At 52.3% G+C, this 7,191-nt stretch overlaps 1 protein-coding gene across 3 annotated transcripts in view; it reads left to right on the top strand.

Moving 5' to 3' along the window:
• CEP57 (centrosomal protein 57) overlaps positions 1-7,191 on the top strand; it is a 37,482-nt gene that overhangs the window by 1,239 nt on the left and 29,052 nt on the right. The window contains exon 1 of one of the 3 annotated variants that reach the window (XM_025197872.1): positions 6,166-6,196. The exons of the other annotated variants lie outside the window; for them this stretch is intronic. The gene's annotated coding sequence lies outside the window, so the exon portion shown is untranslated. Of the gene's footprint in view, positions 1-6,165; positions 6,197-7,191 lie in introns of those variants that run through there. 3 annotated transcript variants of the gene reach the window in all.

Raw genomic sequence — 7,191 nt, 5'->3', positions numbered from 1 at the left:
TGCAGCTGGGCGACAGGACTTGTGAGGAGAGGCTGAGGGAACTGGGCTTATTTTCTCTAGAAAAGAAGAGATTTAATACCAGCCTTCAAGTACCTGAAGGGGTGTTTGAAAAAGAATGGAGCTGGGCTGTTCCTAGTGGTGGCGCAAGACAACAAGGAGCAATGGCAGGGGCAGGCAATTATTTCAGGCAGGGGTTCGCATATTGAGTTTTGGCAAGCCATTGAGCACCACAGGACAGGCAGCCAGGGGCAGATAAATATTAATTTTTAAAAATTTTTAGGGGCCCCGTGGGCCAGGTAGAAGGGCCTGGCAGGCCGCATCCAGCCCATGGGCCGCATTTTGCCCACCCCTGAGCAGCGGTCTCAAGATGCAGCAAGGGAAGTTTAGGTTGGATATTAGGAAGAATTTTCTCACTAGGAGGGTTGTGAAGCACTGGAACAGGTTCCCCGGAGAGGTGGCGGGATCTCCATCCTTGGAGGTTTTCAAGACCTGGCTAGACAAAGTTTTGGCTGGGATGATCTAGTTGGGGCTGGTGCTGCTTGGAGCAGGGGGTTGGACTAGACCTCCTGAGGTCCCTTCCAGCCCTAGTTTTCTATGATTTTATGAATGTGATCAATCAACAGTACGTGAATATCCACACTTACGATTCAGAGGGGTCCGTACCTCCATTCAAAACTTTATAGGGATCTGCAAACCCCCCCCCCAATTTTAGCCAACCAGGGATCGAACCTACAACCTTGGTGTTATTAGTACCGCACTCTCCTGAGCTGCTTTCTCACCAGCTTTTCTCAGAGCAGAGAGCAGGGCCCTTTCTTCTCCCTCGCCTCATGCTCTGGTGGAGAAGGGAAGCAGACTCCCAGCTGAAGGCCAGGTATTTTGTTAATGAGCTCTTTGAGTCAGTTGGTACTGGCAGTGACTTCCCCTCCCCAAGGGACTGTTGTTTGGAACATGTCAGCACACCATGGACTTCAGATCAGACATGGGAATAGGAACCTTGGGGCCTGTTATATGTTACTTTGTGAGCCGCACACCTGGCCATAGGCATTAGTGCTAGTTCAAATGTGGAGCAGTCCTGCTTCAGGCCAGCAGGGGCCTGGGGGACTGAAAGGCAGGAATCTGCCCTACCTCCATCGCAAGCTCCCCACTCTTGTAGTTTCGCAGGTGTCTGCCCCGGGGGGAGCAGGCAGGGAAGAGTTAACATGCTGCCCAGTCCCCAGGCCCTGCTGCTCTTCTCCAGGCCGAATCTGGCCCAGACAATGGCAAGATTAATCCTCCTCTGCCTGTTCCCCTGGGAGAGCCACCATGGGCAGCCACAAGTAAGAAGGGGGCAGTGAATGGAGATCTGGGAAGGTGTGGGGCGGGCAATGGGCTTGATGCAGGGGAGGGAGCATTATTTACACTAAGGTGTAGCCTAGAGAGGCTTTGAGCCACACAGGAAGTGCTTAAAACCAGTTTTGGGGGGTTAATGTGTAGCCAATGCAGGCGTTAGGAGCTCCAGGAGCCACCCAAAATTACCCAGTACCAAGGTCCTTGTTCAATAAAAGCTTAAAAAAGAAGGAATCATAATATAGGGAAAGGAAGGGCCCCCTTTATTTTCCTCCTCAGAAGTGCATTGTTGCAATCAAAGATGATCTCTGCTATGGCTCATTGATGGGTCTTGAGGTGACTTAAGTGACTCGGGGGCCCAGCTCAGTGAGGGTGCAGCAGGGTTCGCATTCTATGTTCTCTTGTTTGTGAATATCAGTGAGCCAAAACCATGACTGGGGGTGAACTCTGGGGCAGAGCTGTGGGGAATGGGGGGTAGACTAGTTGGCACCACCTACTAGAACAGGGGTTGGGAATATTTTTGGCTGGAGTGAAAAAAACACCACAGTCCTGACTGATGCCTTCACTTGGCATGGCAGGGGCAGACCACAGGGGATGAGCTCTTTGAGTCAGTTGGTACTGGCAGTGACTTCCCCTCCCCAAGGGACTGTTGTTTGGAACATGTCAGCACACCATGGACTTCAGATCAGACATGGGAATAGGAACCTTGGGGCCTGTTATATGTTACTTTGTGAGCCGCACACCTGGCCATAGGCATTAGTGCTAGTTCAAATGTGGAGCAGTCCTGCTTCAGGCCAGCAGGGGCCTGGGGGACTGAAAGGCAGGAATCTGCCCTACCTCCATCGCAAGCTCCCCACTCTTGTAGTTTCGCAGGTGTCTGCCCCGGGGGGAGCAGGCAGGGAAGAGTTAACATGCTGCCCAGTCCCCAGGCCCTGCTGCTCTTCTCCAGGCCGAATCTGGCCCAGACAATGGCAAGATTAATCCTCCTCTGCCTGTTCCCCTGGGAGAGCCACCATGGGCAGCCACAAGTAAGAAGGGGGCAGTGAATGGAGATCTGGGAAGGTGTGGGGCGGGCAATGGGCTTGATGCAGGGGAGGGAGCATTATTTACACTAAGGTGTAGCCTAGAGAGGCTTTGAGCCACACAGGAAGTGCTTAAAACCAGTTTTGGGGGGTTAATGTGTAGCCAATGCAGGCGTTAGGAGCTCCAGGAGCCACCCAAAATTACCCAGTACCAAGGTCCTTGTTCAATAAAAGCTTAAAAAAGAAGGAATCATAATATAGGGAAAGGAAGGGCCCCCTTTATTTTCCTCCTCAGAAGTGCATTGTTGCAATCAAAGATGATCTCTGCTATGGCTCATTGATGGGTCTTGAGGTGACTTAAGTGACTCGGGGGCCCAGCTCAGTGAGGGTGCAGCAGGGTTCGCATTCTATGTTCTCTTGTTTGTGAATATCAGTGAGCCAAAACCATGACTGGGGGTGAACTCTGGGGCAGAGCTGTGGGGAATGGGGGGTAGACTAGTTGGCACCACCTACTAGAACAGGGGTTGGGAATATTTTTGGCTGGAGTGAAAAAAACACCACAGTCCTGACTGATGCCTTCACTTGGCATGGCAGGGGCAGACCACAGGGGAGCCATGAGGTGCCCAATCATCATTGCAGGTGGCAGCTGCGTGTGTGCCTCTGGTTGGATGGTGAGAGGGGGACACTGCCCTGGCCCCTTCCCCACCCTGTGCCCTGATATGCATGGTGCCGGAACTCCAGAGCCTGGTGCAGCTGTTTGCAGCCTGCTGGTTGCCTGCTACAGATGCCCAGAGCCTGGGTTGGCTGTGGGCGGCTGCAAACAACTGCACCAGGCATAGGCGGATTAATTGCCAGCTGGTGGATTAAGGCAGACCTGAGCCCAGGGGCCCTTGGCAATTGGGGGCTGCACTTGTGGCTTACAAGTGCTCCCTCATCAGCAGGGAAGTGAAAGCTGTGGTTTTTAAACCTGACACCATTTTTGTGTCTCAGCTGGTGGGCAGCAAGCAGCTGCTGGGGCCCCTCAGCCAATCAGCAGCAGGGAAACAAAAATTACACTGAGTTTAAAACCTTAGCTTTTGCTTCCCTGCCAAGGAGCGAACTACAAGCGTGCCCCTCCATCAATCAGCAGCAGGGGAGCATGGGGGAGCCTGCAAAATTTAAACGTGTGTCCAGGAGCACAGCTGGGCAGCCAGCTCCCTGCATGTAAGTCTAATGGGAGTGGGGGTGCAGATCGAGGCCTCCATAGTGAAGGAGGGGGTAGAGGCAGGTGCTGTTCAGCCCAGGCAGTGAATAGGACCCTGGAGCGGGGAGTGGGACAGAGCTGTGGGAGGCTTGTCCAGGGGGGGTGCTCCCAGCTACTGTGTACACTCCTGGGAGAGGCATGGGGGGCATGTGCCCCCTGGATTTGTGTGTGGGGCAAGGGTGAGCTGCCTGCTAAGGACTCGGGGCCAGGGGGTGTGCCAGCATGGGGGGCTGGCAGGGGGGCTGGGGTGCATGTGGGGTGGGCTCAGGTAATAGGTGGCTGTGGCAGCGCTGGGAGGGGTGGTTATGGGGAATTTTGGGGTTCCTATAGCCCTCCCAGGCCCTCCACATGGGCAGCAGAGCAGTGCCCCAAGCAGAGGTGGTACTAGGGGGGCCTTGCTAGGCTATAGCCACCCCAAAATTCCCTGTAGCCACCCCAGTAGTCACCCCTCCCAGCACGACCAACCACACGCCCTGCGCAGCTGAGTCTGCTCCACTCTTGCCTGCTCCGAGCCCAGCTCCAACCCAAACCCCCCTTGCCCCCAGTGCCCCCTGGACGAGCCAGCTGCGGCTGCATTCCATTCCCGGCCCTGGGGTTGCATTCACCGCCCTGGTTGAGCTGCGTCTATCCCTACCCTACACCCTCCTTCACTGTGGGGGGGCCTCCATATACCCCCCTACACTCCTGTCCCCCACACACCTTCCCACTGACCGACTTACTCCCAGGACGCTGCTCTCCAAGCTGCCCTGCTGCATTACGGGCCACATGTATGTCGCATTTGTCAGTGATATTAATCAGCTATGCCAGCCAAAAAAAGCCAGGAGCCAGTAACATTAATTTTCCTTTTATCAGTGCCAATCCAATATACCACTGATATATCAGTGTACCTCTAGAGGGGACTCCCAATTCTGTGTTTGTGCAGGGCCCCAATAAATCTTAATTCACTTATAGCAGGCTCCAGAGCCCTTGGCCGGGTTCCATGGATGCGGGGCTTCATGTACTCCTCCAGCTGGATGGCAGGGGAGGGGCCTGGGGCAGTGCAACGCTTGCCCCTCTGCTGCTGTCTGCCCAAAAGTGCACATGCACCCACAACAGGTGAAGGGCTCTGGTGCCCAGTGCATCTGATTGCAGCCTCCCAGCTGCTGCCAACCATGGAGCGCAGGCTGCTTGCAGCAGAGCTTGCAGCCTCCTGGCCACCTGCTGCAAGCAGCCTGGGCTCCATGGCCAGTGGCAGCTTCCTAGAGCCTGGGCTGGCTGTGGCATGCCAAGCAAAACGGCCTTGTGTGCCCTGCTCTGGCATGCATGCCAGCGGAGAAAGGGGTTGCCGGCTCCTGTACTAGAAGATATTCTGGAAATGTTGCTCTCCCATTTTTCTTCCTCCTCCCCAAGAAGAAATGGCTGGCTGCCTTTCCCTGACACTATAGCTCTCAGAAGCCAGGCCTGCTGGTTTTGCAGGCAGCTGCATTAGTTTTTAGCAGTTCTTCCCTAGCAATATAAGGTGTGGTCTGGGAGGAAGGGGTGTGTGAGCCTCTCTATGAGAACTGCTGGCAGTGGCCCAGGAGATAAAAAGCGTATCTCCTTTTCTTGGCCACAGGGTAGTGGTAACTCTCTGCTAAGACTGTAATCCTGCTCAGTTCGGTCTTACTGTCACTTTCCCCCAGCCTCAGCTTTCCACCTGCAGCAGTGAGCTTGTGGGAGAGGGGATGTGGCCATGCATGTGTCCTGTAGGCCAAAAACTAGACAGGGCTTCTGTTCTTAATTCTGTTTATCTCATGTGCATCAAGACAGCTGAGAACAAACTGTTCCCTTTCAAAAAAGCTATTAACATGTGGGTCTTAAAAACTGAAACTGCCCACTCAGGGGTTTCCTGTACCCACTCTCTCAGAAAGGGAAGCATGCTGATAGTGAACTGGGCTGAAGCCCACACTTCACACACTTTGGAAATGCAAATAATACATTATGTGAAATCAAATAGTGAAACTGAACTATGGGGCATTGTGTGCTTGTTACTCCTTGTCACTGACACCTTTTCTCTTGCTGTCAGAGCTCAGTTGCATGTTCTCAATTAAACTACTAAGAGCTTGTAGGAACAAGCTATTTAGGAAACTTCTAAACTTGGTTACACTTATATGATGAGTGCTCTGTCCTCGTATTCCTTTCTGAGTAACGCTAATTACCTGATTTTTTTCCACTAAGGTTCTGAATAAGAGCTTGAATTGAAGTGGATTAGTCTTATTTACAGTAAGAGTTAACAAGAGTAGAGTTGGGTAAAAGGTTTTGGTTGAATATTTTGTTCAGTTAAAAATGCACATTTGGATTAATCAACACTATTCATGACTTTATCAAATTGCTCCAGCCAGAATAATATTTTTGAATGATAAAATTGTTTCAGTTCAGCATTTTCTAAATTAAGTGCCTTGACATGGGGTAGGGGGGCGGGGTTTGGAAATTTTATCTGAAGTTAACTAAAAAGAATGAAATAGCAAGTCAGTATATTTTTTTGACTGCAAGATTCTCACAGCTCTAAACAACCCCATCCAGCAGGTAAAACCTACAAAATGATGTAGTGGGTATCTACGACAGACCACCAGACCAAGAGGAAGTGGTAGGTGAGGCTTTCTTCAAACAGCTAGCGGAAGTTTCGCAATCACAAGCCCTTGCTCTCATGGGGGGGACTTCAATCACCCTGTCATCTGCTGGGACGTCAATACAACAGTGTGCAGGCAATCTGGGAAGTTTTTGGAGAGTGATGGGGACAAGTTCCTGGAGCAAGTGCTGGAGCGGCCAACTAGGGCCAGGCTCTTCTTGATCTGGAGCTCACAAACCAGGAAGAATTGTTGGGGAATGTATTAGTAGATGGCAACTTGGGCAGCAGTGACCATGAGATGATTGAGCTCAGGATACTGAGGAAAGGAAGGATGGAGAGCAGCAGGGTAACCCTGGACTTCAGAAAAGCAGACTTTAACTCACTCAGGGAACTCATGGGCAGGATCCCCTGGGAAGCCAGCCTGAGAGGGGGAGGAGTCCAGGAGAGCTGGCTGTATTGGATGACTTCCTGAGGTCCCTCCCAACCCTCGTTTTCTATGATTCTGTGGATATTTTTTGGCAGTGTAGCTGAGTGACCCTGCTGAGTCTCCTAGATGAACTGGTGCGAGGACCCAGCAGCTGCTGCCACTCTCTTCTTCCTACTCCCTAGGTGCTGTGGTGAGGAGCCCCAACTCTGCAGGCTGGATCTAGTGGTTCCACATGGCATAGGTTGCTAACACTTTATGAGGAGACTCTTCCTAGGCTCTTCCTCCTCTTTTCTTCTCTATTTCTTCATAGACTAATGTAATTGCTGTACAGCCTAGATCAGGGGTGGGCAAAATACGGCCTGCGGGCTGAATATGGTCTGCAGGGCCCCTAAAAAAATTAGGAAAATTAATATTTCTCTGCCCTTGGTTCCTGTTAAAAATGTTTTGTCCCTCCCCCCCCCCCCCCCCCCTTCCAAAACCCTCTTCTGGGGTTTCTGGGCTGGAAGCACGTGGCTGCCTCGGCATGGGAAGCTCAGGTAAGTGCGGGGGACGACCCTGGGCAAGGAAGGAGTGTGGGGGGTGGGGG

This window comes from Alligator sinensis, unplaced genomic scaffold (genome assembly GCF_000455745.1).
Source record: "Alligator sinensis unplaced genomic scaffold, ASM45574v1 scaffold116_1, whole genome shotgun sequence".
NCBI lineage: Eukaryota > Metazoa > Chordata > Crocodylia > Alligatoridae > Alligator > Alligator sinensis.
The sequence above is the reverse complement of the archived record's forward strand: the minus strand, read 5'-3'. Positions and strand labels throughout refer to the sequence as shown.